The 13,460-nt window shown below is 38.6% G+C and overlaps 1 protein-coding gene across 1 annotated transcript in view; it reads left to right on the top strand.

The window, feature by feature from the left end:
• LRRTM4 (leucine rich repeat transmembrane neuronal 4) overlaps positions 1–13,460 on the top strand; it is a 181,906-nt gene that overhangs the window by 24,069 nt on the left and 144,377 nt on the right. The gene's annotated exons all lie outside the window — the stretch shown is intronic.

The following is a 13,460-nucleotide window of genomic DNA, read 5'->3' as shown; positions in this document are numbered from 1 at the left end:
GCCCACTGTGGTTTCATGCAATGCTATCTAGAAACACATAGCTAAGTAATGGGAATCATTTAGCCATCTCATATTCTGGGATTGTTTAAACACGATTAGAAAAAGTATATAAAAATAGAGGAGAAAGCAAATGGTGTCTGTAGTTGCATGCTGGTTTTGTTTCACTTTGTATATGACTAAATACATGTCTTTTAGTTTAGTCTTTAGTTTGCTGATGATACCCAGCTGGGAGGAGTGGCTGACACACCTGAGGGCTGTGCTGACGTTCAGAGAGACCTGGACAGGCTGGAGAGCTGGGTGGCGAGGAWCCTCCTGAGGTTCAACAAGGGCAAGTGCAGAGTCCTGCACCTGGGGAGAAATAACCCCAGGCACCAGTACAGGCTGGGGGCTGACCTGCTGGAGAGCAGCTCTGCAGAGAAGGACCTGGGCGTGCTGGTGGATGACAGGTTGACCATGAGCCAGCAATGTGCCCTTGGGGCCAAGAAAGCCAATGGTCTCCTGGGGTGCATTAGGAAGAGTGTTGCCAGCAGGTCAAGGGGGGTGATCCCGCCCCTCTACTCAGCCCCGGGGAGGCCTCATCTCGAGTACTGTGTCCAGTTCTGGGCTCCCCAGTACAAGAGAGACATGGAGCTACTGGAGAGAGTCCAGCATAGGACTACAAAGATGATCAGAGGGCTGGAGCACCTGCCCTCTGAGGAACGGCTGCGAGAGCTGGGCCTCTTCAGCCTGGGGAAGAGAAGGCTGAGGGGGGATCTGATCAGTGTGGATAAGAACCTGAAGGGAGGGTGTCAAGGGGATGAGGACAAACTCTTTTCAGTTGTCCCATGTGACAGGACAAGAGRCAATGGGCAGAAATTGAAGCACAGGAAGTTCCRCCTGACCGTGAGGGGGAATTTCTTCACTGTGAGAGTGACGGAGCACTGGAGCAGGTTGCCCAGAGAGGTKGTGGAGTCTCCTTCTGTGGAGATCTTCAAGGCCCTCATGGATGCAACCCTGTGTAACATGCTGTAGGTGACCYTGCTTGAGCAGGGGGGTTGGACTAGATGATCTCCAGAGGTCCCTTCCAACCTTACCGATTCTATGATTCTATGCATTTCTCCCCATTACATACTGAGTCAGCTTCAATTGGCAGAGAACTGAGCTGATATATTTTGCCTTTTATGCAAGAGAAATATCTGAAGTATGGACAGAGCACTGGTGCCTTCAGCTGTGGATGATCTTGTGTTAGCCCTTAGAGGAATTTTACACTCTGAGAATAATCAGAATTAAATCTCGTATTCACATACTGCGATAAAATACCCCTTATTCCCCCTACTGGCCAACATAAAAGCGCTAGTCTCTAGCCACTTGAATAGTCTTCTTAGGCGAGTCTGCTTTTACAGCAGATGCTCTGCCTCTGTTGATCCTTTGCCTTTTTGTCTATTTGCTGTCTATAGCATTACAGTGTCTGTGAAGTCTCTAATTCTCCACTACCTTGTTACGTTGTGTTGCTATTGGCTTTATTTGTGCAGTAATAGGTAGCATAAGAGGAATTAAGCAAACGGTATTTTTCGTTTATGTATAAAAGTCATCCTGTTTATTCTTCTTATTATTATTTTTGTAAAATACGAAACTCAATTGCAGACAGAATAAGCCATCTGGTTCCTGTCAGAGGTACTGTATACTACATACATATGGGGAAATTGCTTATTGATTTAGCCAAGTGTGAACAAGTGCTACTAGGAAACCACAAAAGTATTCATAATACTAATAGATACTATCAGAAGTGACATGCAGCACTTGATTCTTGGCTAGAGGGTATCAACTTTTAACCAAGGATTAAAAAGACTCAGTTATTTTTATATAGCCTGTGCTATTAAACCTTTAATGAAAAATTTTTTCGAGACAGAAATGCAATACGTTTAGAGATAATCATGTGTGTTTGTTTTATTGGCCTTACTGTGCCTTACATGTTAGAGTTAGGCCTAGCTCTTGCACAGTCTTTAAGGCATTTACATCAGTTTTGTCATCAAGAGAATATCATTATGCACTGCATCCTGTTATATCATCTACATATATATTTTTACCTAATTATCTACATGACCTGGAGCTTAGTTTTAACCAATTTGATACATGAAATTGCTGCAAAAAAGTGCTACAGAGAAATCTCAAACTTGGTATATTCCTTCAGTGATTATAAAGCATTTTTGTTTTCAAATGAACTGCTCTTATAGGACTGAGAGRTAAAGAATTATAATACTTTCTGGGAGGAAAATTGGAATAGAAAATAAATTCCACAAGACTGAGATTTGGTGTTGAGACCATTTGCAATCAGAGAATGAAAAAAGCTACAGATTCTGCAAGAATGGCCAGATAGCAAAATTGCTTTGTTTGAGCTATGTGGAATTCCTTTGAAATTACACAGTTGTGACCATACCTTCTTAAATGAATCATTTCATTGGACTTCTGTGGTTGGACCTTGTTTCTACTTTCATGATATGACTATCCTCATCTGACAGGTATTTACGTGCACTGTATTCTTCCAATGCTTGTATTTTAGAAACTGTCATCTCGTCTTGAATATTGATCCTGTATTCTTTCTTAATACTGGAGTGGAGAGAGAAATAGTACTTGATTATAAACAGCTATGGCATTTTGTCATGGATTCCAATCGGAACGTATTTAGACTTTCTAGCATAGCAATTAGTAGAGCTGATTATATATCAATATATTTCTACATTTTTACAAAGTTTACCAATAAAAATGCAAAATAAAGATCAGAAACATCATTTGATTGTGTGTCATGAGATACGGTTTTAATTTCAGCAAGGAGGAGTTGTTTAACACAGAGCTAGCAGTATTATCCTGCAGCCATTCCACACCATTTTTAGCAGACCAGAGATACTCCCAGCTGTGCTCTATCTTTTGTCTTCTTACTCATCTTTTTCTTTTGCAGYGTCTGCTTCTTGCTTTAGAATTACCTTCTGCTTTTTCACTGTTAATATATGGATGCTATTTTCCTGATTGTATTAGAGGATGGATGCTTGTGACTTAAGTGTCCAGAGATACTTTCGTAACTCCTATCTAAGCAGTACACTTACAGATGCTCTCCTTTTTCATATTTAATTTAGGAAGTAGACAACTGTGGCTCTTAATGGGTACTGTCTAAACTGACTTCTTGCCACAACAAAATCTGTATGTTTGTGTAGGAGATTCTGCAGTATTTTTACTCCTAAAAGTATAAGTGATTAAACTGCTAATATTTTTTCGTGTTCTGAGGGGTGACTGASAGAGATGACTGATCTTAGTCTTGCTAGGTAGATGTAGAGAAGGACTTTTGAGGGAAATACTATTCACAATAGATAATAATGCCAATGCAGCCAATTACATATGAAGTTATATGCAGGCACTCTGCTAGACATTTTATCTTGCTTCTTTTTTAGAAGTGTTGTCTGCTCATGAATGGAGCCAAAGTAAGGTAAAAGATTTGTTCAAGATAAATGAGTAATTTTGGCTCTTAAGTTGCTATCTTACGACCTTATGTCTAAAATGAATAAAAGTGTTTGAGCTATTAATCCAGGCTTTTGACATACACAGATATTTTGCACACATCCTATGCTAGATTCATATTTTGCATACCTTTGCAACTGAGCGAGCTACCTTCAGAACAGGAAACAGTGTAATAATATTGTCACGGCTCTCAAACTGTGTCCGTTCGTGTTGCTGGGAGGCAGGGATAGTTAGCCTGGCAACATRCCATGCTAACATGGCATTGCTTCCTGGAGCTCATCTGGGATCTGTGCTGGTTAGATAAGCTTATTTAGGGGTCTTGAACATGGTGCTATGCTGTACAGTGTAGGTATGTCTGTAGTTGTCCAAACAGCGAGCGTGTGATACCAACAGAACACGCAGAGTGTGTTAGTGTACCAGATAAGCTAGTAAAAGTGAAGGTGACCAAGTGGCACCCTACCTGCAGGACAYCAAAACAACAATCAAGAATAACCCTAGAAAAACAACTTGTTTCTGTGTCCAGAACCTCTGACATTCTTACTGCAGTTGAGCCACAGCAAAACTCCACTAACGTGACAAGCTAGTGCAGGAACGGAGCGGGAGAGGTGCTAGCATGTGCAGTCCGTGAAGTCTTGTTGAAGGCCAGTGGAACTCCCTCCATTTTGAAGGAGCCAGAACAACTAGCTAGTCATCTCCAAGAGCATCAGATTGAAGGGCTGGAGGTGGGGAAGAAACTGCATTAGATGTGGAAGAGCCTATTGAGATGTAGATGGACGAGTTTGCTGATACTGATATCCTGGTGAGAATGTGATTGAAATTGAATTGTTAAATGCTGTCTTCTGCTTGTCAATAAATTGAAGCTCAGCTGAGGTGCTATGCCAGAGTTAAGCATATAGTGTCTCCGATGCTATTAAATTAATAGAGGCTGCATCAATGGCTGTAAGGTATTAATGAGAAATGTAGTGGAAAAAATGAATACGTTTGCTGCAAACAAATGCAAGCACAATTTTCTAAATTCTTAATTTGGCCTTGAAAATGTTCCAACTCATCTCTTTCTTCAAGTTAGAGCTCCCTTGCCATTACTCGTTGTTTGCATAGTTTATAAACTGAAACATGCCACACTAAAGGTGCTAATGCATCCAATAGTTGTCAGTTGGACTGAATTTGCATGTGTTTGCACGCTGGTAACTAAACTTGAACTCAGGAAGGGACATGTAAAATGGCCCAAACTGCTGCTCATTTAAGTTAGTTTCACATATAATTAAAAAAAAAATACCCTGAGATAAGATTGTGGAGTTTCACTCCCCAAAAAATCCAGATGCAGGAGATTAATAACAATGACTCATCTAAACATAAAATATTTGATCTTCTTTTTCACACTGCTCTTGATTTAGGAGACATTCATTTTAGCATCTGTCTAGAGTAATGTATGTACACAAATAGATTGTCAGGAACTGAATGTGATTGCAAGATTTGTAATGAATCTCCTCTCTGACTTCCTAAATAGAGGCCAAAATCCTCTATTAAACTGCAGTAGATTGTTAGGCTTGTTTGTTAAAACTATTGTCTTTATCATCCATTTCCTTGAGCCATAAATAGTAATTTAAATGTAGAATTTCAAAGGTGCCTCTGGGATCCAGACTCCTCAGTCCTGCAGATTTTTAGTGAGGGATAATGCTGGTGAATTTTAAGAGGCAAAAGCCTAAGTGCTTGGCCTTTGTAGATGATAACTGACACATATTTTCTATGAATCTTGCATAAAATGGATGTGCACTATATTCTCTTTCATGGGTCATTTGCCTAGAACCTAGAACTATTAAAATATGCAAATACTTAAAGTTTTGAAAGAAAGCTAGATGATTTTCAGCGGAACTTCTCATGAAAAGTATATCCTGCTTTCTTTTAGCATAAAAATGCTGGCATGTTTGCTTGTCCTTTTGTCCAAGTGTGACAGCTATAAATATCAATATACTCTCCTCCAAGTGACATGAGGTACTCTGACATTAAAAATTTCCACTTTTTTCCAAAAAACAACAAAAAAAGGCAGCATATTAGCCAGTGATATTTATGGGTAACTTGTATATGGTGGAAATTTTATTAAATTAAAAGCCTTTCCTAGTGGTTATGCTGTACTTCCTCAGAGTCTCAGAAGCAGATGTTAAATCTTCTGATATCAAATAGTTTCTTTTTTTGCCTTTTTATAGTAATTGAGCAGTAAGTTGTTTAGGCTTGAGCACATACAGATGCATCTTGTACAGTGGCTTTTGGTTTTTCTAATCCAAGTAATATCAATATAAGGCACCTGTATGGCCTCATTACTTTAGTAGACTGGTGATCAGAGCATCTACAATATCACCCTGGAGACTGTGGAAGCATCTCTTTGCTCAACATCCTGGCAAATCAAGACGCCATCTGATCGTATCTGATTAGCTTAGCTGGTGAGATCTTGGGTGTGTCAGATGAAGTGACGTGTCTATATCCAAGAAAGATCCTTTAGATTGGTAATAAATCATCTAATTTCTAATCTGCTCAACAACAAGGGAGCTGTTAATACTTCCTGCTAGTACTTAATTTGTGCTGTGGATTTTATTTCATGGCAAAGGATGAGCAGTACCATGTTCATCTCATCACAGCTCTTTGAAAGAGTGTAGGTGATACTGCTCTGAGTTATGGTAAAAATAATTTAAAACTGAATGCTCCACATAGTTAATAATAATACTTAAGCACATTACCTCTCCAACAAGCTGTACAAACATTAACTAATTAGTACCCCCAACTAACACATAATACTCCATCATGGTATGTAATTATGTATTACTATTAGAGCTGGAAGAATTATTCGTTGTGAATAAATTATCCAGCAAACGTAGCTTTTTTATTTTCCGTACTGTTCGTGAATTTGTTTGCAAAGCAGTCGTAGTTCTTGTGGATGTATTTGATCTCATTTTTGCCATGATGGTAATGCATGCATGATGGTAATGCCATGATGGTATGCATGAACATAATCCTTTATGTTCATTATAAGCTATTCCTTTAATCATTCGATGTTGTTTTATTACTGTAACTTTTGGTGGTACCTTCAGGTACAGTTGAGTGTAACGCCTCACTGTGCTAGGTGTTACACATTTGTATTCATTGATATGAATATGAATGCCTATGAACAGACAAAACAAACTGCTGAGAAGAGAAATGGAGGCACAAGGAAAGGTGCCACATGACTGGTCCATGATCCTCCACTGTGCCAAGTGGATCCATTCTGTGTGACTGTGTTGGAATTAAACGCCTGTCTGTTGAAACCCATTCCCTTAGACAATGCCTGTGCTCTTAGGTCGTAACAGTTTATCACAATGTCAGTGTAGCTGCTTCAGTGTTCCAAACCTCAGTTTTCTTATTTGTAAAATAGGCTAATATTTAATATCTTGACGTGGGGGTATTATGAGGCTTGAAGGTGGTGGTGCTCACATTGAAGGTGCATTGCTCTTTGACCAGAGGGGACTATTCAGATAGGATCACTATGTTTTTCAGGCCCTAACTTGCTGTTTTGTGTTGARTTGGCTTGCCTCTGGTTTTACAAGCTGTTTGCAAATTGCCCATGTTGCAGAGTGCCTGGGTGTCCCAAAGCAGTCCTGCTACCCGGTTTCTGAAGTGATTCCTTGAGAAGCCTTACCATTTAGCAGCATGTGGTGATAGATGCACACACAGCAGGAGTGACGTACAATCTGTCAGTTCTTCTTTTGCAAATGTCTACTGTATTTATATTTGCTATTTAATTTTTGTTGCTTACTCAGCATTTTTGAGAGCAAGAGTGAGGTAGGAGAGTTTAATCTTAGGAAAGAGATGGCTCAGCTGAGGCATGATTAAAGTATTCTAAATAATGACTGATTTGGAGAACAGTTATTTGGAGCTTCTCTTCTGTCTCGTTACATAAAAATTAGAAGATAGTGAAACTGAAAGATAGGAAATTGAAGAAATAATCTAAAAATACTTTTTTCACAGAGAAGTAAATTTGTGGAACTCCTTATAATAAGATGTCCATATGTTGAGATAAGCTTGGCTTTAAAGAGGCCTGAATATTTACAAAGTTGGSAAGAATAACTAAAAGTGTTAAAAGTAATGGTTAAAAATACACATAGATAAAATATCTCATTCTTCATCTTTAACCCAGTCTCAAATTATGAGGGATAAGATGACACTGTTATTAGGTAAGTTACTGTTCATCCTCTTGCTGTAGAGTTTCCTGTAGCCTGTGCTGTAGCATCTGCACTTCCATGAAGAGTTGAGAGACTGCAGTTCTTAAATACTGTGGTAGTCCTTGTGTGTCAAGGAAGGTTTTCTCTTTATTGAATATTTATGCAATTTCGATAGGATCTCCTGTGCTTTCTATGATATGCACACTCTTTGGTGTCTCCTGTTCAAAGCTGTTCACTAAAAAGCACCACATTAATTTGTGTGTTGAATGCAGGTGGAACAGAATGCTAAGGGTTAACAACACATCTGCAAAGAATTCCTCTTGTGTTTCTGATCCTGGTCATTCCTTTTCTTTTAAATAAAAGAAAGGAAAAATACAAATATGGTCCAAATGCAGTATGTTAGTTTGTGAAAGCTCCAGAGATTATTATGGTGGGCACAGAATCATTAGGGTAACCACAGCAACTAGCTGTTTTTGCATGCTTTGCAGTGAATATCAGAAAATGCTGCTTTCTTGTCAAATGCAACAAATTTATAAATATCTTGCTGGAACATACTCTTCAGAATTGTTCTTAGTAGTTTGGATTAGCTCGGTTGGTTAGAGCATGGTGCTGCTAATGCCAAGGTCATGGGTTCAATCCCCGTACGGGGCTATGCTGAGGGTTAGACTAGATGCTCTCCAGAGGTCCSTTCCAACCTTACCATTCTAAGATTCTATGACACTGACTGATTTTAGTGGGATTCCATTTAAAAATATATATTAACAGATTTTATTGAGAAAATAAAAGAAAGAATAGATTCCTTGGAAATAAGTGTGTCTGATCTGACTGCAGGATTCATATTCACTTCATACAGGTGTAGTTAGCTCTCTGATCTTCAAAGAACTTCAAAGAAAAAGAAAAGTTAATCTTCAAAAATGGCTCTAAGGAGCATGAATCTCAGCAAGAACAAAAACACTGTGCTAAGCAGTTGTGGTCAGAAGTCTCTGGGTCAAGMCCATTTCCTTTCCTTGGAATCACATAATGAGAAGCCAGGGCATCTTTTGGCTAGCAAGCATTTCTCCGAGGCTGTGGGGGGAGAGCTTGCTGCTTAGTAGCCAAATAGCTACAGCGATTGAGTGCTTAGGTACGGGCATCAACTGATGCAGGGAGCAAGAGCTGGTGTGCTCGAAGCCCTGGCCCAGAGGAGCGTGATTCGTTGTGAGGGCTGTGGGCTGGATACAGCGAGAGTCCATGGAAACTCTGAGAGGGACCCGGACAGGCCCTGCGGTGGGTGCTAAGGAAAGGAGGTAGGCCACCGCTGCACCCCAAGTTATAGCTGAGGCAGCCGAGGAAACGGTTGGCTGCTCTCCTGGGTTTCAGTTACAGTTGCTTTGGCATAGTGTGTCCAAAAGAGACTTTTAAAAATGCCTGTTTCCTTGACAACCAAATACTAACCAGTGATTGGTCACCTAATAAATATTTTTAGGATTAAGTGCAGTTTATATCCTGTTGCCAAACTGCGCAGGGAACAGAATCCTCAGGAAGATCTGAGACCTGTTCCTGGTTTTGGCGTAGGCACTCTAGGTCACGATTTGCTGTATCTTAGTTCTGGTCCTTACTGGTTCTTCCAGCTGACAGATGCAAGGGCCTTCTAGTTAGTAACAACAACAAAAGAGCATGTGTGCACTCACACACATATATACTTTATTTTTCTACTAATACAAGTAGCCCCCAAATGGATATGTAAACGTTACAAAGGGCTTGTCCTGGCAGCATTAATTCAAAGAAATTATGATTTTCCATTTTTATGGAACAATCTTGCTTATATCTTTTTGTACACTTAATATATGCATCTATCATGTACTAAGCAGGCCTAGTGAAAAATTTTTATATTTGATGAAAATTTGTGGTAACATTGAATTTTGTGGAGAAAGAGGGCAAAGTTAATGATATTTATGCATTTTTTTCTATCCTTTCCTGCTGGAATACTAAGTTAATGAGACCTCTGAAATATCTTGCATGAGTCAACAAATAGATTTCATTAAGTAGGCTGAAGAAATGTTCAATAAAATGCTACTATGCAAGGCAAAGCAAAGCACATCGTAAACATTCTTCTTCCTCTGTGCTTTGAAGGGCATATTTAATCAAGTCTCTTCTTTCAACATTTAAATTTTCATTTGATATATTTTGAKTTCTTCTAAACTTTCTTTGACTAAAGACTTCAGTTGATAAAAAGTTCACAGAAGTGGTCTGTCCAGCTGGAAATGTAACTGAACAGCACTATTGAAAGGTCACATTAATTAAGGGATGGAACTGTGCAAAGATACATAACACCCGTTTCACGCTACCAGAGTCGGTGTCATAACTAATAAAGTCATAGCTCTGTTTTTGGTACCATGTATGGGAGGTTGAGTGTTCACGTGGAGTATTTGAAAATAAGATGCCATTTATACTCTTTATCTTACTATGGATTATGATTAGAAGATTTCTTAGCTACAGGTTTGCAGAAGAGGTTAACACCTTCCATGCTGAATGCACATACACACACACACACACACACACACACACACACACACACACACACACAGAGTCCAACCAGAAAACCTGTTCTGTACGATAGATGCCAAGAACTTGGAATTCAAGGTTCAAGACTGCAAGATTTTACTGATTTTTGTAGTTTAATTTTGTAATAAGCTCATTTGTCCCTTTTCCCCCTTGAAGAGGTTTGAATAATGAAATGCAAGTGAATAAAAACATGATTTCACTTTAGTCTTTTGCTTCAACATACCCAAGAAACACAAAGCCATAATACTTTCAAAGGAAAGAAGCCTTTCCTTGGTCTCCCGGCAAGAGCAGGTAGAAAATATGATGAGGGAGGTAAACAAGCATTGCAGAAAAGCAATAGATGCACCAGAAAGCAAAATCACAGCACATTCCCCGAGAACCAATTACTGTTAGGATCCACTCTATCTTGATCAAAGATAGATGGAGTTATTAAGAACTGAAACAAATTGCAAGATGTATTTATTTTGCTTGTGGAGATCCTGGGGCAGGATCATGCTTTTGTTGCTCAAACTGTTTTTGAGGGTCTTGACTCTGGATAATTATTTCTTGAATATAATGGAACAGGTATTTTCCTTGTACATTCCCATCTTATGTTGCTTCTGTTCTAGATCATGGAGTCTACTGAACTGTTCTGTTACCTTATGACTTTTTGTATGTGCATGTACACATGCATTTACTTTTGGCTATTCCTTCCTTCATTTATTTTTTCTTTTATGTTTGCTAACATGAAGGAGATAATTTCACTAGACTAATCATTGCAATAATACTAGAGTCATTAGAGAAAAATTAGAATCGTATACAGGTTAAACTGACAGGAGTTTGTTTTAATGAGTACCTAGATACCTTACCTTACATCATTATAATGATGCTGTGATTTTGCTTTCTGGTGCATCTATTGCTTTTCTGCAATGCTTGTTTACCTCCCTCATCATATTTTCTACCTGCTCTTGCCAGGAGACCAAGGAAAGGCTTCTTTCCTTTGAAAGTATTATGGCTTTGTGTTTCTTGGGTATGTTGAAGCAAAAGACTAAAGTGAAATCATTTGGCCAAGAAGTTTTCTTCTAGATTATAATGGAGCTAATTTTGCATTTCAAGTGAGTAGAGGAATACTGATAGTCCAGTAGGGAATTCAATGAAAGGAATTCATGTGGAAAAGAATCAATTATCTGCCTGTCCCTGCTTTACAGACAGAGCTTGCTCATTTTGAAGCTGGAACCAATATATGTTGGATGTTTTTAGCTATAATTGCCTACTTTGACAAAATGATGAAAAACTACTATATCCCTCGTAGCTGCCCTTGAACAGGCACTGCAGTGTTATAGCAACTCATGTTTGCTGAATATAAGTTGTCATTTGCATGTAGTGTCCCAGGTATATAAATGAGAAAACTTTTATGCTGTTGAAATGATAAAAAAGTTGCATTTCACAAGCTAGAGGAGCTAGTGATTAAGTTTTCCAACTAAAACATGTTATGAACATAATCCTTCGTTGCTGACTGTGGATATTGGTTAGACTATCATTTTTGCACCTAAATGTATCTCTTATATCTCATAAAATGCATGAAATTAATAGAATATGCGCAAGAAGTCCAACTGCAGAACTCCAGGGTCTTGTCACAGCTTTATCCATAATATCTGTTGTTTAGTGAATGTGTCTTTAGCAAAACTAGTGGAGGGCACGCTCTTTGTTTTCCCATGCTTGATGTGAAGTCCTTTATGCAGGCAAAAGAAGTGTGAAATTTGTGTTCTGTCAGAAAGATAATGATTAACATCTTCTTTTCACAGCTTTAAAACAGAGGTCAAAGTCTAGGGGCAATGAATAACATGAATAAAATAAATAAATAAGATATTATCTCAATTGCTGCTGTTCTGTGTCAAAAGTGACTACAGCCAATGCATTATCTTATAGTGAAGTGCGGAGGCCAAAGTTCTTGAGTATCTGGTGAGAAGGAGACTAGGATTTAGGCAGATATTCACAGATGATTTCATTCCTTCAACTACTAGTAAAAAAATAAATCTTCAGTGTACATTTGGTGGATATGCACAGCTTTGAATGATCATCCTTCCATTATGTCTCTTGTAGTTGTATTTCTTTTCTACTCTGGGATTCTGCATGAGACATTTTGGTAACTGGCTTGGGTGTTGCAGATAGTTTTGTTCAAAGTAAGACTGTCACTGTATCTGCCACCTTTCAAAACAGCAGGTCAGTTGTATGTAAGTCAGAGAAAGAAACAGACCTAATTTTCATCAGTTTGCGTTCAGGTCTCTGAATCCTTTGAGCCCCAGGAACCTCGCATAGCTATCCCGTGCCTCAGTGTTCCGTCTTCTTTGAAATAGAAAAATCAACACGTACTGTTCCAAACTGAATGCTGTCAATACTGCAAGACTCCTAGGTGATGGAGCCCATAAAAGTATTGTGGGTAGTATTTAGAGGCAGGCAAACAAGAATGAAATTAAAACAGATGGAGGAAGAAGCAAAAGGTATTTGAAAACTTGTCTGCATAAGTTCAGACTCCTTCTATATTCAGTTACTTTCTCAGGAATGAGAGAAGGAATAAGAATATGAATAGTAAATTCCTTTGAAGAACACTTAAGAAATAGGAAGGGAAGGGAACCATCTCTAAATCTAATATAATGGGACAAGATGCATTCCAGAATATGCAGATGTATTTTCTCATGCCTCAGGATGGTATTGGAAACGCTGTAATCATTACCATTTTTTCCCTACTTATCTTACTGTTATAGTAGTGATAGGAAAAATGACAATCCTCAGTCACCATTTTGAAAAAAAACTCTTAAGCACCATCCAGTTAGATCGAGTGGGTTTTCTGTATGTTCTGACTCAGGCAGGCTTTGGAAATGGGAAGAGATTATTAGAGAGGATTTGTTGCAGTTAGAGATACCAAACACTGCCTCAAAACACTGGAAATTTTCGCTATTGCTGCAGGATCTCCTTCAGGTTCAATATTACATGTTTTTTCAAACAGGCTGCCTCTTTTGCATCAGCAGTGCTCTGAAGGAGGCATTACTGTTACAACAATAATTTATATTATGTATTTAAGGCTGCTGGAATTGCAAAGCTTTTTTTTCCTCCCCTGTTGGGTCTTCTGATACTTTTGAAACATTAAGTGATTTACTAAAATGTTTTGTTTTGTTTTCAAATATGTTTCTTCCTCTCCCTCACCAGAGAAATTCATCTGAACAGTAAAAAAGCATGTTTCTTTTTTGCCATACAGTT

The sequence above is a fragment of the Rhea americana genome, unplaced genomic scaffold (genome assembly GCF_003343005.1).
Source record: "Rhea americana isolate MKP2758 unplaced genomic scaffold, rheAme1 scaffold_171, whole genome shotgun sequence".
Lineage (NCBI taxonomy): Eukaryota > Metazoa > Chordata > Aves > Rheiformes > Rheidae > Rhea > Rhea americana.
This window is presented reverse-complemented; position numbering and strand designations above follow the sequence as displayed.